Source organism: Papio anubis, chromosome 1 (genome assembly GCF_008728515.1).
Source record: "Papio anubis isolate 15944 chromosome 1, Panubis1.0, whole genome shotgun sequence".
Taxonomy (NCBI): domain Eukaryota; kingdom Metazoa; phylum Chordata; class Mammalia; order Primates; family Cercopithecidae; genus Papio; species Papio anubis.
In genome coordinates, this window is record NC_044976.1 from 105,496,831 (window position 1) to 105,517,601 (window position 20,771).

Below are 20,771 nucleotides of genomic sequence, written 5' to 3' on the forward strand. Positions count from 1 at the left end.
CTTAGCCTCCTGAGTAGCTGGAATTACAGGTGCCTGCCACCAGGCCTGGCTAATTTTTTGTATTTTTTTTAGTAGAGACAGGGTTTCACCATCTTGGCCAGTCTGGTCTTGAACTCCTGATCTCATAATCTACCCACCTCGGCCTCCCAAAGTGCTGGGATTGCAGGCGAGAGCCACCGCGCCCGACCAGAGTCTTTATCAAGAATTTCGACCTCCCTGGGCACATAAGCAGCCATCACTCTTTGAGGTCATACCTGGGCCTAGCATGCTGGTATAATTAGGAAACACAACCCCTTTAATGATCCCATAATACCTGTGTCCTTCAAGGCTCAGGGTCCGGCCGCCTTCATCATTTTCTCAGATGCCTATTTCCATTTTCTCTTCTTCCTTAGCAGTCCTGTGTGCTTCTCTAACATGTTAGATAGAAATTTAAAGCTGTTCTTAATCACTACTAGAGCAAGAGAAGCAAGAACCAGGTTGTTTAGTGGCTCTTCCATTCTTTCTATTTCCCCAAAATAGTGAGTATAAATTGATAATTTTATTAGGCTTATAAATTATCTATTGCCTCTCCATATATTTCTCTACTCCTCACAAAACTTGTGCAACACATGTTACCATTTTGCAGCCCCAGAATGACACTGGTATCATCTAGCTTTTTGCTCAAGGTTATGGAAGTAGAGGAGGGAGATCTGAGACTGCAACCCAACTCCATGTGAATCAAGCCCCTCAAACTTTGTAAATGTTTCAAATGAGATTAATGAATCAATGAATGACAATGTGCTATTATTAAATTTAACCTTAGATAACTATAGAATAGTAATTTCAATCCCACTTTTTGGTGTCTGTGATAGGAAAAGTAATGGTCCCACAAGACAACCACACCTTAATGCCCTGGACCTATGAATATGTCAGGTTACACGGCAAATGGGAATTTAGGTGGCAGATAGAATTAGGGTTGTTAATCGGCTGACCTTGAGAGGCCTAGTTAGTCCTGGATTATTTGGGCAGTCCCAGTTTAATCACAAGGGTCCTTAAATGTAGAAGATGGGGGCAGAAGACTATTAGAGTGGTGTGACAAGGACTCAACTGACTATTGCTGGTTGTAATGATGGAAAGGGGACCACAAAACCAAGGAACACAAGCAGCCTCTGGAATCTGGGAAAGGCAAGAAAACAGAAGGTCCCTAGATATCTAGAAAGAGTGCAGCCGTGATAACACCTTCATTTTGGCCCAGTGAATCCCATTCTGCACCTCAGAACTGGAGAACTGTAAGATTATTGTTTTAACTACCTCATCTGTGGTCATTTGTTACAGAAGCTATGGAAAATTAATACAGTGTCTATATCAACTTTATGTTTTCAAAACATTCTAACCACAATTAACACTTGCTAATAAACCAGAATAAAATCAAAGAAGTTAATATTCCATTATCTTTAAGAAATTTTTTATCCAAGACTGTCCTAAAACTATAACTGCAAAGTTTCCAGTTTTTCTTTCTTTCTATTTATTCCAGTGTATGGTTATTCAATCCACAATTATTTATTAAGCACTTATTATTAACTCGGTGTTGAGGAGATGCTAGGAGGCAGACAGACAAAGTATCTGGCCTTCATACATTTATGATCAAAAACGTTTCAAAATTTAATTAATTCAGTGCTCTCTGAGCACTTACCTCATATCCTGTTGGTGGCTTGAAATCAGCCATTATAGAAGCATATACACCAGAGAAAACAGCAAGTGACCCCCAGGCATTGTCAAACGTTTCCTAGTATACCCATCCATGTATACCAAGTACCTGGGGTAGGATGGTGCCTGATCCACAGTTGGTGTTTAATAAACAATTGTCAAATGAATAACTGAAAAAGTGAATATAAAATATTTCATGACAACTAATATCACAGGAATAACATCTTAATAGAAAATGCTTTGGGGACTGTTTCGTTGAAGGGAGAGCCACCTAAGGAATTGCCTTTAAGGAAGCTTTTGCCAATAAAATAAATTTCATTGAATGACCTCATTTCCTGTTCTGTCACTGTAGAACCAATGAATTGAACGGTGATTTTTAAAAAATCTTCCCCCTTTATTTTCACCTTTGTCTCTACTGCAAGTATTTAACTTCTAAAATATCATAAATCAAATTATGCTGTCTAATAGACCAACCCAGTGATATGGTTTGGCTGTGTCCCCACCCATATCTCATCTTGAATTGTAACTCCCACAATTCCCACGTGTTGTGGGAGGGACCCAGTAGGAGGTAATTGAATCATGGGGGTGGGTCTTTCCTGTGCTATTCTCATGATAGTGAGTAAGTCTTAGGAGATGTGATGTTTTTATAAAGGGGAATTTCCCTGCACAAGCTCTCTGCTCTTGACTGCCACCATATCATGTGAGATGTACCTTTCCCCTTCCACCACGATTGTGAGGCCTCCCCAGCCACGTGGAACTGTGAGTCCATTAAACCTCTTTCTTTTGTAAATTGCCCAGTCTATCTTTATCAGCAGCATGAAAACAGACTAATACACCCAGTATGTAATACCTAGTATTTCAGTTGTATACACTTGTCTTCCAATGGTGATGTTAAAGAGGTTGAGAATGTGTAGCCTAATGTTAAGTCTTTAAGTGAGAATGATGAAGAAATAGACTCTATTTTGTCTCTATTAGAAATAGTCTCTATTTAAAAAAAAAAAAAAAAAGAAATAGTCTCTATTTAGAATAGTCTCTGTTACTTAGCCAGTAATGTATATTGGTTGACTAAAAGTAAAATCAAGCATAATACTGTTGCCCCTTGAATAACATGGCTTTGAACTGTTTTGGTCGACTTACATGCAGATTTTCTTCCATCTCTGCTACCACTGACATGCAGATTTTCTTACATGCAGATTTTCTTACATGCAGATTTTCTTCCACCTCTGCTACCACTGAGACCACAAGACTAACCTCTCCTCTCCTCCCTCCCCCTCAACCTACTCAACGTGAAGACTATGAGGAAGAAGACCTTTATGATGATCCACTTCCATAGTAGATATATTCTTTCTTCATTATGATTTTCTTAATAATATTTTATTTTCTATAGTTTATTGTAAGAATACAGTATATAATACATATAACACAAAAAATATGTGTTAGTTCACGACTTAGGTTATAGGTAAGGCTTCTGGTCAACAGTAGGTTATTAGTAGGTAGTTAAGTTTTGGAGAAGTCAAAAGTAATACACAGATTTTTTTTCACTGCTTGGGGGTTGGCACCCCAACTTCTCATTGTTCAAGGGTCAACTACAAGAGTAAAATAAATCCTTATTCTTCCTGTATATCTTAAGACTTCTTTCCCTTAAATTATTACCTTCTCCAAGAAGATTTCTGTAACCCTCTGGGAGAAAAAAAATACTGTATATGCTCCTATGTGCATGATGTGTATTCATCATATATAGTACAATATAATTGCATATAAGTATCTGTCTCCTCAATGTGAGTAAATAAAATGTAATGACTTTCTTTGTTTTTATTAATAATTATACACTCAGAGTATAAGGAGTTCAGTAATGTTTGAATTTGTGGTCAAACTAATACATTAATGGATTAATTAATAGTCCTTTATGTCTTAAAGGTAAACCGAAGACTTTTATAGAAGTAAAAAACTAAGAAAAAAAATAGAAGAATGCAGATTTTTTTGAGGCCAAACCGATGCCAATTGTTCTTCAGATTTAAGGAAGAGATGTCCAATGAACACAGGGTTTTCGTATTTGTTCCAAGGCATGAGGAAGAACAGGGATACCATGTTAACTCTTGTCGAAAGTTCAATGACAAATGAGTAGAAACAGGAATTTTTCTAACATGTATTGAATAGCCAACACTTCCAGTAAACAAGCATCTGGTTGAGATGTTTTAGAATCTCTATGGAAAGGTTCTGTCCACTTAAATTCCAGGACTCAGCAATGTTTCAGTACATTTTACTTAGGAACTACTTATACTCATGTTTATTGCTTGAATATATTTCATTCAGGAATTGTTTGACTCATTTATATTTAAGCACAATTAGATACAATGAGTAGAAAAGTCAAGCATGTATATTTTCACCAATATTTAGTGTAAATAACAAATGTAGTACAGGCGTGGTGGCCCACAGTTCGAGACCAGCCTGGCCTGTCTCTACTAAAAATACAAAACAATTAGCCAGACGTGGTGGTGGGCGCCTGTAATCCTAGCTACTTGGGAGACTGAGGCAGGAGAATCGCTTCAACCCGGGAGGCGGAGGTTGCAGTGAGCCTAGATCACGCCATTGCACTCCAGCCTGGGCAACAAGAGCGAAACTCCGTCAAAAAAAAAAAAAAAAAAAAAAAAATGCAAAGAATAAACAGCTGAACTGGTTTACTGCCCTCTGCATTCTCTTGAGTAGATGTTACAGATGCATCATTTTTTGTGCCCTTTGGTTTTTTTTCCAAATCACAGCAGCCAATCAATGCATATTCCTCCTCACAGTCCCTTTGGTGCTTTTGAACAGAAATAAGTGCAACTCTCCACTTCAGTGTGCTGGGCTGGGGTCCAGGAGAAAGGAAAATCTTGAATTTAGAATTTTGGCTTATCCACTGTTCAGCAAGACATTCCAAAATTTAAAGAAGATGTAAATAACCAACATATGTGAATAATATAACCAGGCCCTGTTTTCACTGGTCATGAGACACCATACTCAATTGGGGAAATAATTATTTTTGTCTTGTTAGAGTTCAGACTGTTGTGCCACTACTTGGACATATCTTTTTGTTATGTACTATGTATCTTTAAATAAGTTTTCCCTGTTGTGGTAGTTGTTATTTTTATTTTTATATTTATTTATTTTTTTTGAGACGTAGTCTCACTCTGTCGCCCAGGCTGGAGTGCAGTGGCCGGATCTCAGCTCACTGCAAGCTCCGCCTCCCGGGTTCCCGCCATTCTCCTGCCTCAGCCTCCCGAGTAGCTGGGACTACAGGCGCCCGCCACCACGGTCGACTAAGTTTTTGTATTTTTTAGTAGACACGGGATTTCACTGTGTTAGCCAGGATGGTCTCGATCTCCTGACTTCGCGATCCACCCGTCTCGGCCTCCCAAAGTGCTGGGATTATAGGCTTGAGCCACCGCGCCTGGCTGGTAGTTGTTATTTTAAAATATTTAAATTCTAGATTCAGTAATATTTTGTATAATAATTATGAATTTGGAAAATATGATATTCTCTTTGGTAGGGTAATTATTAGTTTTATCCCCATCAGGAAGTAAAGGCTAACGCTCACCTGGGCACATGGGCAGGGGAATTCCATGACTCGACACAAGACTTTCTGTTCTAAAGATTCTTTTTAACATCAACAATTTAACATCAACAATTTGATTAGAGACTTTTATATCAATTGATTTTTTGTTTTCATTCATTTAAAAAAATAATTTTGGACTTGTGAAATATTTTGTGATACCATTTTAACTATTATCTTAAAAATTATAGTTTGTATTTATAAAGAGATAATTAAATAGTAAATGCTTTTGAATAAAACTTTCTATAATTTTCTGTATAAAAGAAAAAGACTACATCTTTTTGTGATAAAATAGTAAGATAACTGGTACAAAACTTAATTAAATTTTAAAACATGGAGGGGGTGTGTGTGTGTGTTGAACACATCCAGTGTTGAACACTGGATGTAAGTTTTTAGGAGCAAACTCCGTTTCATTTCCAATTTTTAAATATTGCACTAAGATTTATTTTAGAAGAGGAAAAAAAATAAGGAAAAGTAGAGCCTATTTCTTTAATTTCACACAGATCCAAACTGTGATTGTCTTTGATTCTTAGCAGCTATTAAGGACACAGTTAAAATATCCTAAAAAACAAGGATTGTGACCTACTGTTATTTGCTTCCCCCACAATCTCTCATTCACCTATTCTCCAAATAGTGATTGATTGCCTGACACTCTGCTGAACACTGATACCACTGCATTGGACTGTATATTCCAAAAATGACAACAAGAGTATTGCCTATTCTGCATGCGCTTTTATGATATGACCAGGCCAGGGCTTCCTCAAGAATTCCCTTCCTTCCTGTTCATTGGTCTAGCCTTAGAATTTGCTTCTAACCAATTGAATGTAGCAGAAATGAAAATGCATTTTTTTAAAAAAAAATTCACTTTTATTTTAGATATAGGTACATGTGCAGGTTGTGTTATGAGCATAGTACCCAATAGGTAGTTTTTAAATCCACACTCTGCTCCCTCCCCCAGCCCTCTAGTGGTCCACAGTGTCTATTGTTTCCATGTTTATGTTCGTGTGTGCTCAGTGACTCAGTGATTACCTCCCACTTATAAGTGAGAACATGTAGTATTTGGTTTTTTATTCCTGTGTTAATTTGCTTAGGATAATGGCCTCCAGCTCTATCCGTGTTGCTGCAAAGGACATGATTTTATTCTTTTTTATGGCTGTGTAGTATTCAATGGTGTATATATAGGACATTTTCTTTATCCAATCCACCATTGATGAGTGCCTAGGTCGAGTCCATGTCTTTGCTATAGTGTGGTGATGAACACATGAGTCTGTGTGTCTTTCTGGTATAATATTTTCCTTTGGGTATATACCCAGTTATGGATTTCTGGGTCAAATGGTAGCTCTGTTATAAGTTCTTTGAGAACTTTCCAACCTGCTTTCCAGAGTGGCTGAACTAATTTACATTCCCACGACCAGTGTATAAGTGCTCCCTTTTCTCTTCAGCCCCATCAGCATCATTAAAGATTTTTTTTTTTTTTGAGACGGAGTCTTGCTCTGTCGCCCAGGCTGGAGTCCAGTGGCACGATCTCCACTCACTGCAAGCTCCGCCTCCCGGGTTTACACCATTCTCCTACCTCAGCCTCCAGAGTAGCTGGGACTACAGGTGCCCACTACCTGGCTCGGCTAGTTTTTTTTTATTTTTTAGTAGAGACGGGGTTTCACCGTGTTAGCCAGGATGGTCTCGATCTCCTAACCTCGTAATCCGCCCGTCTCAGCCTCCCAAAGTGATCATTAAAGATTTTAATATAAGACCTCAAACTATAAAAATCTTAGAAGAAAACCTAGGAAATACCTCTTTGATATTGGCCTCAGCAAATAATTTTTGGCTAGTTCCCCAAAAGCAGTGGCAACAAAAACAAAAATTGGCAAATGAGATCTAATTAAACTAAAGAGCTTCTATATAGTAAAAGGAACTGTCAGTAAACAGACAACCTACAGGATGGGAGAAAATATTTGCAAGCTATGCAACAGACAAAGGTCTAATATCCACAATCTATAAGGAACTTACATCAACAAACAGAAAATAAATAACCCCACTAAAAATGGGCAAAGGACATGAACAGACACTTTTCAGAAGAAAACATACAAGAAACCAACAAACATAAAGAAATGCTCATCATCATCATCCTCATCATCACTAATCAGAGAAATGCAGATCAAAACCACAATGAGATACCATCTCATACTAGTCAGAATGGCTATCATTAAGAAGACAAAAATCCAGGTTTTTTGAGACCAGGTCAGAAAAGATCCTTGCTATGGTTTAAATATCCCCTCTTAAATTCATTGAAATTAAATCTCCAATGCAGCAGTAATGAAAGGTGAGACATTTAAGAGGTTATTGGGTCATGAAAGTCTTGCCCTCATGAGTAGATCAATCCTTTCATGAATTAACGGATAAATGTGTTAATGGATTGATGATTATTATGGGGGTGGGACTAGTAGCTTTAAAAGAAAAGAAAAGCTTTTCTTAAAAGAAAAGCAAGAGGCCAGGCGCAGTGGCTCACGCCTGTAATCCCAGCACTTTGGGTAGCCATAAAGGGTGGATCACCCGAGGGGTCAGGAGTTCGAGACCAGCCTGGTCAACATGGTGAAACCTCATCTCTACTAAAAATACAAAAATTAGCTGGGTGTGGTGGCAGGTGCCTGTAATCCCAGCTACTTGGGAGGCTGAGGCAGGAGAATGGCTGGAAGCCAGGAGGTGAGGCTGCAGTGAGCTGAGATCGGGCCATTGCACTCCAGCCTGAGTGGCAGAGCAAGACTTCATCTCAAAAAAAAAAAAAAAAAAAAGAAGAAGAAGAAGGAGAAGGAGAAGGAGAAGAAAGCGAGAGTGACCTGAGCTGAGCAGGTTAGCATACTCAGCCCCCCTGATATGTGATACACTGCACTACCTGTTGACCCTGCACAGAGACTTCACCAGCAAGAAGACTCTTACCAGATGCAGCCTGGGCCTTGGACTTCTCAGCCTCTATAACTATAAGAAATAAATTTATTTTCTTCATAAATTATGCCATTTCAGGAACTGTTATAAGCAACAGAAAGTAAACAAATACAGTTATGCATCTTCTGCCTGGTTTTCTTGAAAGTCTTGCCCTAGGGAAAGTGAGCCACCATGTAAGAAGTTTGACTACTCTGAAACTATCTGATAACGAGACCACGTGTATGCACTTTGGTCAGCCGTTTATCTGAGATCAGGCTTTGCAGAATGATCACATATCAGATGTGAGTGACTCCCAGCTGCTCCCAATCAGCAGCACTACAAGGAGTAGGAAATTGTCCAGAAAACTCAGCTTGGATTTCTGACCTACAAAATTGTGAAGCATAGTAAAATGGTTTTTTGTGTAAGCCACAAGATTTTAGGATAATTTATTGTACAACCATAGATAACCGTAACAAATACTATTAATAAAAGCTAGCATCCATTGAGCTCTTTTTTATCTCTTAGACACTTACTTAATCATTAGGTAAATACCAACATTATCTCCATTTTCTAGTGGGGAGCGAAAAAAAAAAAAACTGACACAAGAACATACAGTTTGGAAGAGATGAAGTCAGGATTTAAATTCAAGACCTGCATTTTACCTGCTGTGGTCTACAAAGTCCCTGTCCTCAAGGAGCCCACAACCAGTAGAGAAATAAGCTCATAAGTAATTATAATAAAATGTGACAAGATGCTATGGGCTTATACAAGATGCCATGAGAATTTAAAATAGAGGTAATATAATTTTTTTTGGAGTGAGGAGAGAATTAAAGAAAGTAAAAAAAAAAATGAAAACATAGTATGATTATGTGAAGATCAGGTGTTTCAGAGAAGAAAACTGGCCATCATTTTCTCTTTTTCTTTCTTTCTTTTTTTTTTTTTTTTTAAGTCAGAAACACATATAGCTGAAGCAAAAGAAAGTAACATGATGGAACAAAAAAATTGAGGTGGTAATTTAGGAAAGGTTAGCATGGACCATTTCATTCCATGATAAAGCTTTTGTAATTTTTTTCTATAAGTGATAAGAAATCATTGGGAAAAAATTGATTAGAGAAGCAGCAAAAGAGAGCTTGCATTTTTACAGTATAATTCTGGTTGAAGTGCGGAAGATGAATTGAATTTAGAAATAGGTACTCAAATACATATTTTATATAAAAGAATAGATGGATTAATTTAAGTCATAATTTCATTTTTCTTTGTCCTTCTCTACTGCCTTAGGCAATTTGTTTTATCATTTACAGAAAAACAATATAGAATATACAAAACAGTACACACAGTGATAATGAGAAACAACATTTATTGAAAACTTACTATGTGTGTTGTCCTTTAATCCTAACAATAAACCACAATGTAAAGCTTATTATCCTTTTTTATAGAGGGGTAATTGAGGTAGAGTTTATTAAAGATCAGTTATTTGGTCACAGAGCTGGAATTTCAGCCAAATTTCTGTTCCAAGTTCTGAGACAGAGTTCAGTAGTGGCAAACTCTGAAGCAGATATTTTTAATTTAACTTAGTAAAATTTATCATAGAAATATGGATACAGTGCTAGGAAGATAAAAGAAAGGGGCCGTTAGCCAAAGTGAAAAGTTTGGGAAAGGCTTTCTCAAGTGCATAAAGGAATCCCAAAGGATGAATTTTTTCCTTTAAGTATTCATTCTTTCATTCATAAAATATGTTAGAGTGCCTATGATCCCAGGCACCATGCCAAGGGAATAAGAGAGTTGTGGGTTTTGCATACTTGAAGCACAGTTTGTAGCATGTAGAGTTAATTAAAAAAAAATTACAAGATTAAATAACATTATGAAAAGAAAAGTACATGGTTCTGTGTAAGCTCCTCAAAAAGGAATCCTCCTCTAACCTGGGGAGGTAAGGTTTAAGCCAAGTGTTAAAGGGTCAGTAAGGGTTATTCTGGTGAGGAGGGGGAATGTGATGTAGGAAAAGCATTCCAGGCACAGGGAAAATCATAATGCAGGCAGAGAGATGGATGAGCACATGAACGGAAAGATATTAAACGTGATGACAACAGAGAGTAAAAAGCAGAATTATTAGTGTAATAGGCAGGCCTAATCCATGAGGAGTTTAATGGCATCCTATGGACTATGAGTACCATTTGAAGGCATTTAGAAATTTGATTTAGGGTTTATTAAGTTCACTCTGGCTGCTGTGTGCAGAATGCGTTGAAAAAGCGCCAGGATGGAAGTGTGGATACATGGACAAATTGTAATTATATTTTGGAAATATAACTGATAAGACTTGGTCATTGATTATGTATCAGGATTGAAAAAGGAAAGAGCAATGTAAAGGATAGTTTGTCCATTTACACATTGCATGACTGAATAGATGGTTGGTTGTATATGGAGCACTGCAGGAACTGAAAGAGAACTAATGGGGTAGGGGAGGGGAAAATGGGGATGGGAGAGAGGAATTGGAGGGATCATGAGCTCCTCTTGGACTAGCTTAGTCTGAGGTACCTCTGAGCTACTCAAGGTGAGAGCTAATTAATAGTTGGATATTTGGAGTTAGGAATGATATCTGTAGTGAATATATAGATTTTTAAATCCCTGCAAATAGATCTATGCTACATGAAGTTATGCAATTATTTAGGAAGGGAAAATAGAGTGACAAGATAAGGGTCCATGGACAGAGGGATGAAGAACATTTCAGGATTGGATATGTTAGGAGACAAAGGAGACAGTAGAATATCTTGGAGAGTTGGGAGTTAAACCTGAGCAAGACCATGTAATGGAGAGTTTCAAGGTGGAGGAAGTAGTTTATATGTCATTTGTTACCAACAGAAAATGTGGAGCTGAAAATGAAAGTATTGAATTGTGCCCTTTAGGATAACATTTGTTTCAGTGGGATGTTAAGGGCAGGTTGCAGTGCGAAGGGAGGACGTCTCTTGGAAGAAATTTGACTGTGAAGGATATCAAACAGCACCTGGGTGAGATTCAGGATCAAGGAAGACATTTTATTGTTTATTGGAGGTTTTTTGGTCTGTTTTAATTTATTTATTTATTCATTCATTCATTCATTCATTCATTCATTCATTCTTGGTTTTAGAGTGGAAGATTCTAGGTAGTATTTTCATGTTCTTGTCAGAGTTCACCAAAGCAGAGAAAGGTGAGTATTTGTATGTCAAATCTTGCTCACTCCACCAAGGAAACGGAGTTATTTCAAGGAATGAGATCAAAGAGAAAAAAGAGATCACAAAGATCAAAATTTGCTTGGAAGGGGAGAACATGACCAGAAAATATATTGCTACAATAATTTTAAGAAATCTTTTCCAGGGTCTTTTTTTTTCTTATCATTTCAAATAAATCTGTGGTCATTTGTATAGCCATTAATTCTGCTTTGTGAGATTTGTGGTTATTTTAATGCAGTTAATAATCCTAATGTTTATTTAGAGTAGATATCAGTTCAACATTCTGCATGTCAGATCTGCCCAATGAAAGTATGTTTTCATGTCTGTATCTCTCAAATATCTAAGCTCATCTTCATATTATAAACAAGAATTTGTTTTCTAAAAGTAATTGTAGATTCTCGGTTCCTGAAAACACAAAGAATTAACACAGGTTGCTAGCAATCTTTATTGAAATCCAACACTAGATGTGCCGTAGAAGTGAGATAAAATTTCTCACTCTGAAAAATTAATGATGACAACAGCAACAGCAAAAAAAGAATCCCTGAGGAGAACATTATTGGGCCCTTCCTCACTGTAAAAAAAAAAAAAAAAAAAAAAAAAAGGGCAGCTCTAGCCAGCACCAGGAATGGTAGAAGCAAAACAGAGAGGTGTTCAAACCCATATCTCTATGAGGGACATGAAAACAGGTGCTGACAGACCATGTAGTTCCTGGGTACTTCTACTCACCGTTCTCCCCTACCCCCACTCCAACATTGGAGCCTCAGTCACAGCATGGTTAATGTAGACATGAGGCAAACTGGCTGTCCATTACTGGGAGAATGGATAATTAAATACGGCAGACACACACTATGAAATACAATGCAACAGTTAGAAGCAATGAATTTGGTGTGCATTCAAAATCATGGATAAATGTTAATATATTTGGGGGGTTTACAAAGTGTAAGAAATAGAAATATAACTATAATTTATACTATAATACCATTTACATCATTGTTTAAAGATTCCAAACAATATTTAGCAAGGATAGAACATCCAAATGGACATATCTTAAGCAAAATAGTATGAGTCTCTGGTGAGAGGGGGATCAGAGAAGAATGGGACTAGTGATCATTGATGAAAATAATAATTAGTAAAAATAAAATGGAATGAGAACTAATAATGACAGTGTGCCATGAACCTAGACTTATGACTAAAGCACGTCTCTGTACTACCATCCAAAAACAATAAAAGAAATTATAACAAAACCAGCTGTTAAAAAAATGCATAATGAAATATGCAAATCGGTTATAGTTAATGTAATTTTCAGATTGCAAACTGCCCAAATGTAAATTTAGAAGGGGATAGGCTTTCTGCTATTGAGCCATTTCAGATGAACAAACGATTCAGCAGCCATTCCTACAGGCTATTATTGATTCATCAAACTCTCCCTAGTAGTTTCAAAAGGCACATAGTGAAAAGGGTCAGAGAGAGTATAAAATAAGATTTTCAATGAAGTGACCCTTTGATGAAAGAACAGGAAATTTGGAGAAGGGTTAAAAAATCTCAGTAGGCTAGTAAAAACTTCAAAAGATTGATCAATTTTGTCAAGCTCATTTTGAGACTGCCTTCATATATCATAAAATATTTTTGAAAGACAAAGACGTAAGGCATTACCAATTAATAAATAACAGAAAATCTATATACTGGAAAATTTTATTAATTTAATATTTTATACTTGTGTCGAATGTCAGTCTTGACCCAAACAATGCCATGACTTTGAGTAGAACAAAAGAAGGTTAAAAACGCCCTTCACATGAAAGTTTTATATTCTGACAGCACAAAGGAATGAAATACTTTCTCATCTGAAATAGCAGTTGTCTGGGAGGTTCTTTTATTCTTTCATTGGCACATAGTAAATTGAGTCTTTTCAACGGTAATGCAATTGGGAACTTTAAAGATAATTAAGAAACATAAAATATGTCAGTCTTCTCAAACATAGTTGGAATATGAGTTTTAATCTCTCTCCTTGAAGAACAGTAGTATAAGTTTAGGTCTCATCATTTTCTAAATAATATTATTTAAATACATACCAAGAAAAAATGTCTAATAACTGTGTACAGAAAAATAAAATGTCTGTGTTCTGTAAATATTTAAGAGCTGTACTTGAAATATATTGATAATATATGAGCAAAAATATTTTAGTATGTTGATACAGTGTAGCAACAAATATGAAAAAAGAGAAAGGAAATCCTGTAATAAAAATTAGGTTTGATGACTTGCTCTGGTATAAATGTAGAGAGTCAGTTCTATCCTGACTGTCTTTGAAGTCAGAGACAACACAGAGGGACAAGCAAATGTCCATCTGTCCCAATCTCTGCAGCTAAATTGATGGCAGTACAGCATCACTGGTTGCAGAACCTACACCAACTCCCTATAGTATCTGTAGTCTCCATGAGGTTTCCAACAGTCCCATCTAGTTTATAGAATTTAAGATAGAACCTTGTGATTCACACCAGCAGCATTAGCATAGATGATTCGTGCCTCAACTCCCATTCAAAAGAGTAAATTTTCATGAAAGTTCATATAGGTGAAACCCTTCCAAACATTGTCATCTCATTCATAATCCACTCTCAAGTTGCTCTTTTCCCACTTCCTCTGTGATCTGCCCCTATGTTCCACCAGTAACTCAGTCTGTGATCAAGAGAGATATTACTCCCAATTCAGAGGAGTTGCTCCTGAGAAACACATTTTAGTTCCCCCTTAAAGGCTCTCGATACATTGAGGACATAAATTTCTGAGGAATTAACATTTGACAGTCCCCACCTGGTCCAAGACATGATTGACCTCTTGTTATCGGAGCTCCTACTCAGTTCCAGTGGTGTTTTCCTCAGGACCCATCATCATTACAAAAGTTGAACACCAACATTGCATGGGTCCGATATAGCACATGTGGAAATAAAACAGAATCCTAGCTATAGTTCTGCCTAATTAAAAAGAAAATTATGTAGTGCTCTAAAATAAAATACAGAGTCTCACCAAGAAGCCTCCTCAAAGAGACCTATAACTGCCATTAAGGTATCTAACTTTTAAACATCTCAGACCTAGGGAAGTTTTCTGTATGCTAATTTAAATATTTCTAACATAAAATAGAGAGTATGTCATTAGATGACACATGCACAGAATAACATTCAATCTTCAGAGTTACAAGGCCAAAGCAGTTCTCATGAAATAAGACATCGACAAAGAGAATGGTTCTCCATTCTGTACATCTTTATGGAGGATGAGGAAGGCCACCTTTCTTGGGCTCATGAATTCTCTATTCTCCTCTCAGAGCAGGAATTCATCACACAAGGTTTAATTTGAGAAAACATCTTCTTGAAGTTACAACTTAGCATAGCTGAATATAGATCTATGTTTTAATTCCAATTTTGCTACTAATAAGTTATGTGAGTTTGGGGGAAAAAGCAAAACAAACACTTCAACACAGTAGGCCTCAGTATACAAATGTACGCGCTAAGACGTTTGTATTAGATGATTTCTAAGGTTCTTTGTACCTCTCATTTTTACGTTTCTTTATTCTAAACTGAATTTCATGGTTGTTTAATTTGTTTGATAATTGCATCACATAGATCTAGGGAATGCTAGGTACGTGCTAAATATCGAAATACAAAGCCAAAAAGCCACAGCATACATTTTATATACCTATCAAAACATCAGTATTACACAATAGGTATTATATGAGCATTATACAATAAATATTTTCAAGATAAGAAAAAGAAGTGATTAATTATTTCTGGAATATAGAAACAGTTATCTCAATGGAAGCGTTATTTGATTCAGACCTTGAAGGATGAGTTATTTCCTGCAGATTGGGGTGGACAGAGATGCCATCTCCAAGTCCCTTCAAATTCTGTGATTCCAAAAAATAATTTACTGATATTTTGACCAAGTATTAAACAAATACATATCAGCATTACTAGAAATAATAAATATATGAATGTGTACCTCAATGTTAAAAGTTATAAAATTGAAACTAAAGCCACTGGATCACCTCAAAGTCACTACTGTATCAAAGACTAGACTATTAACATTTAACTTCTTTTTTCCATTTGTATTCTTTCAGGACATTGGGTGGCAAATGACAAAACCCGACTTGAACTACATGATGCAAAAGCAGAAATGCTGCTAGACCTCAGGGACAGTGGAAATTTAGAACAACAGAAACTGCCTACACTCTAAATTGCCAACTTGACTTCATTCTCTTAGTTTAGCTTCTTCTATTTGATGGAAAACACAGCTGCTAGCAGCATCTGAAACTCTAAACTTACAACTTCTCATCTTCCCCCTCCACCTCCTGCTTCTACTGATTCTTCTTCCTCAATTCCAATTTGGAAAAGCAAATTGCTAGCTTGGGTCTTGTGCTCCCCATCAGAAGAGTCAATTGAGGTTTTCGCGACAAGTAATATCATTGGACCCATTTGGTTCTGGTAAGCACCATAGAATAAGCACTGTCACTAGGAAGCAAAAGTAATATAAGAACATGTTCAGGCCCCACCATTTACTGGCTGTGTGATATTGGAAAAGCTACTTGATTTTTCTGGGTCTCCCTTTCCTCATCTGTAACATGGAAGAAATACTAGTTCCCAACTTAGTGCGATCTTGTGAATATTAAATGAATTAATGTACATGAAGTGATTAGCATAGGATCAGGTACATATGAAATGCACAATTAAATAGTGAATAGTATTTTTAAATTATTATGTTCATCATCATCGTGGAAGCTCTCATTAGAATCACATCTTTGGGGCCGGGCGCGGTGGCTCAAGCCTGTAATCCCAGCACTTTGGGAGGCCGAGACGGGCGGATCTCGAGGTCAGGAGATCGAGACCATCCTGGCTAACACGGTGAAACTCCGTCTCTACTAAAAAATACAAAAAACTAGCCGGGCGAGGTGGCAGGCACCTGTAGTCCCAGCTACTCGGGAGGCTGAGGCAGGAGAATGGCGGGAACCCGGGAGGCGGAGCTTGCAGTGAGCTGAGATCCGGCCACAGCACTCCAGCCTGGGCGACAGAGCGAGACTCAGTCTCAAAAAAAAAAAAAAAAAAAATCACATCTTTGGAAGGGGGAAAGGTGAGTTCCCCAGAAAAATAGTGGAAAGTACTGGACAAGTAAAACAGATGTTTTATTTACACCACTGCTAGAACATCGTATTTCGAAAATTATTTTTGAGCAAGAATATAAAAAACAATTAAATAAAAAAATGAAAAGATGAACCATTCGTCTAATGGAGAAGAAAAAGAAGGATAATCAGAATAAATTTACAGATAGCTAAAAAGAAAGCACAAGTCTTTTTTACGGTGTAGCAGCTAACATATCCTTCTATCTTCCCTTTGATCATATCAATGCATTTGAGTCACAAGTTTTACTCACAGTGCAATTCAAATGTCTTCCTCTAGGGCCACATCCACTAGTACAGAGGAGGGGAGAGATGAAAGAAAGTAAATGAAATATTAATTATAAACTTTATACATAATTTACATAATTACATATATAATTTAGTATAATACAACAGTCAGGTAGGGTCCAGCTTTTCTTGGCAAAAATATTCAGTGGTTTATTTAGATTCCTCCCCTTGCTTCTTTCTCTAAAATGTTGTCTGGGTAAGTGGTTGTAGTTGGAGGAAGGAGAGGAGTTTTGCAGCTTTTATGTCCTTGTGGATTGCCAGGGGAGATAAGGCTTACTAATTGCATGCAGGTCCCAAGTGGGATACACTGGGCTTAGGGACACTGGCCCTGCTGACATCTTGTGAATCAAGTTTCTGATTGCACTATTTATGATTTGGTCTCTCTTGCTTGGTCAGGGCCTGGTACTTCTTGACTATCTCCATCTCAGTGTGGCTACCGCTGGCTGGAGATACTTTGGTGAACACCAGCCTCTTCATGCAGCCTAGACTGGTTCTTCCACAGCCTCTGCCTCTGCTGTAGGTATATCAGATCCTGACATGGTGAGTCTCATGACAAGCCTGTTGGCACTCAAGCAGCATTAACATCACCCAGGAATGCCACTCTTTCAGATATCCACTTGGTGTACTGCCTCATCTCCTTCAGGTTTTTACTCAAGGATCACTTTTCAGTGAGACCTAAATAAAAGTGCATCTCCCACAACACGTCCTATCCCCCTTCTTGCTTAGTTGTTATTGTCATCTAACTTTCAACATATTTTATTTATTTATTTATTTATTTATTTATGTCTTTCTTTCACTAGAATCTAAGCTCCATGAGGGTAGAGACTTTCGTCTGTTTAATACAGCATATCCCATGTTTAGAACATAGCCTGGAACAAAGTAAGCAGTGAATACATATTTGTTGAATAAATGAATAAGCAAATAGAAACCAGGAAATGCTGCAGAGTCCAGATACATTCTCTCTTTCTGTGGATACACTGTTTCATTCTCCTAACTAGTGTGGCTCCTGGCACATAGTAGGTGAATGAATAAAAGGGTTTACCTTCAATTTGTCTCTTAGTCCTTGGTATGGATCAGCCAATGTGGTCCTTCAGCTAGCCATTTGGCCCCTTTCCAGTGTTTGCTTTCATTCCTCAACTATTACTTGATGACTCTCCTTCCAGGGTTTTTAATTCTGATTTAATTATATATAAACCGCTGTAGCATCCCTCCTTGTGATATGCCCTTGAAGAATCTGTATCTGTCTTTTACCCGTGCTTTATTCTAGCCTTTGTAACTCCTTTCCTGCTAAAAAGAGGAATTCCTGTGTAGACAAATCTCCACTACCCTTACTTGGTTCCAGGCTGTTAGATTGTCTGCTCATCTCTTTATTATTATTATTATTATTTTTTTTTTTTGAGATGGAATGTTGCTCTGTCGCCCAGGCTGGAGTGCAGTGGGGCGATCTTGGCTCACTACAACCTCCAACTCCCTGGTTCAAGAAATTCCCCTGCCTTAGCTCCCAAGTAGCTGGGATTATAGTCGCACACCACCATGACTGGCTAATTGTTGTGTATTTTTAGTAGAGACAGAGTTTCACTATGTTGGCCAGACTGGTGGCAAACTCCTGACCTCAGGCAATCCACCCTCCTTGGCCTCCTAAAGTGCTGGGATTACAGGCGTGAGCCACCACGCCCCGCCTGCTCATTATCTTTATGGTTACTTCTGGAATGCCTTGTTCATGTCATTTGGACCTCATTGAACAAAACTCAGGTTACCCTGTGTGAAGTTTCTTTATGTAGTCATACCGCATCTTGCTCCATTTAAAGACAAATGTATTAAGGATCTAAATTCTATAAGCATACTATGAATATTGCAAGGTTATACAAGCTTGCAGCTTTAAAAATAGCAAACATTTATTGAGCATTTATTATGTGCCAGACACTGTGATATGCATTTTTTATGTACTGCCTCATTTTATTTGCATGTAACCTTATGAATAGAGGTTGTGGTTTTAGCCCATTTGCTAGATAAAGAAACTAAGATTTTGAGAAACTAAGAAATGTGTCCCAAATCACACAGTAAGCTGCAGAATTGAGGTTCATGGTTAGTTGTGTTTGTCATCAAGGCTTATGTTCTGAAGGACCACACTAAACAGCCTCTATTATTTACGGCCATGAAAGAGGAATTTTACCATTCAACAATTCACTTATTAAATAAGTGAACTGTGTCAGTTCAGAGCCAAGAATTCTTTTAATTTATAATAGAGCAAAAAAGAACATTTTTGTCCATCAGAAATACCTTATGATTTGGTAAATTCCCAGAAGAACACTGAGATCACAAATAAACAAATGGATTTCAATAAGACAGAAATATCTTTTTTCTTTTACATCAATAGCATCTTCTCTTCACTCATTCGTCAGGCTATATTGCATTCATATTCCACTGATTAGAAAAGACAAGACAGAACTATTTCTCTAATACTCCCTCTTATCTCTTTTAACATGTTGATTTTGTCTATTAAGTCACCAAGGTATGTATATTTTATTTGGCAATAGTTGCAATTCCAATTAGTAGCTTAAATAAATGCAGCAGCAACTGGCTGATCAATAATGTGCTAGACCACATTAGAGCATGCAACTCACTCTCAAGGTGTTTATTGGTCCTCATAATATTTTAATTACCAATACGGTCAGGAACAAAACACATTTTGTTGTATTTTCTCTCCCTTTTTACATGGCTCAGCATGGATAAGCTGTAAAATATATTAGAAAACAATGTTTCTAATGATTTATTTCAAAATATATTTCAGATTCTTCATGCTGAGAAAGTTACCCTCTGAATCCTTAAACTGCTACGATGTGAACCAAATGCTTAGAATTCTCCTGTAATCATTTCTGAAATCTCTAAAATGAGGGACATCTTCAGAACAGGAATCACTTTATGAACCACGACCCTCCCCCACTTTGTGTTTACATGGGGCTTAATTTCTGTGGCCTCATAAGTGAATGTTTAATTCTTAAAATAGAAATAGGGATAGAAGATGGTCCACAGAAGATAAAAGTTAGATCAATGGATTATAACTGCCCCAGGGACTACAGCCATAGCAATTTACAGCTAAATTTCCTCCATATCAAATCACTCAAGCATCATTACTAAGTCTATACACACACTTGCTTTCTCTTTCAGCAAATAGGGTCTTTCATGCCTCTTTCAGAGCAGCAACTACTTTTGTCAACAACAAAACCAGCACACTGCTGTGAAAATAACTTGGAGTAAAAACCAACCAACCAAATAAAAAATATATTTGTTCCTCAAAATTGAAGTGGAAAGGAAAATACCTGGGGATATTATATTCAAAGAAATATGGTAAGGAAGTTTGCAAAATAATGCTGTAAGCCTTGTGGGATACACAGCTCTAGAGTTTGAAATTCCTCCAGGAAGGAGGCCATTCTGGCATCCTTTAACAAAGAATACTTGTTAAATGAATCTTCCACGTGCTATTGTGCATTGACAATTTGGTTGAATCAGGAAGCGAGTGAGGAAAAGGGGGTTAAATGTATTTATTTTATTTTGTGATCCTAAGGTTCGATGTTACTGAATCTACATGTTTCCTGGAGCGCTGGCACATAACTGGAATTTCATTAAGTGATTTTAATCATACTTAGACTATGATTGATTGAAATGATTAAAAGAGCCTGTTATTGAAGAGATGTAGAACTTAGCTCATGGAACTCAGCTCCTGGCTTGAGAACAGAAATGCCCTAGAAACCCACAATATGAGGTATCTGAAATTTGAACATTAATACATTAAATGACAAAAATAAGTTGTTTTCATGAATTCTGGGATAAAATTAGGACATTTGTGAAGTGACTATGAAGCTGAGACAAAGTTAGGTATCATCATTTATTTATCGTGATAAGATACAGTCCTGAAACAGGGATCATAAGG

The 20,771-nt window shown here is 37.1% G+C and overlaps 1 protein-coding gene across 1 annotated transcript in view; it reads left to right on the forward strand.

Moving 5' to 3' along the window:
• Nucleotides 1-20,023, forward strand: part of PRMT6 (protein arginine methyltransferase 6) — a 57,468-nt gene extending 37,445 nt beyond the window's left edge. Inside the window, exons 4-6 of the mRNA XM_009214024.3 lie at nt 15,500-15,863; nt 17,237-17,380; nt 20,009-20,023. The gene's annotated coding sequence lies outside the window, so the exon portion shown is untranslated. The remainder of the gene's footprint in view (nt 1-15,499; nt 15,864-17,236; nt 17,381-20,008) is intronic.
• The last annotated feature ends 748 nt before the right edge of the window (nt 20,024-20,771 follow it).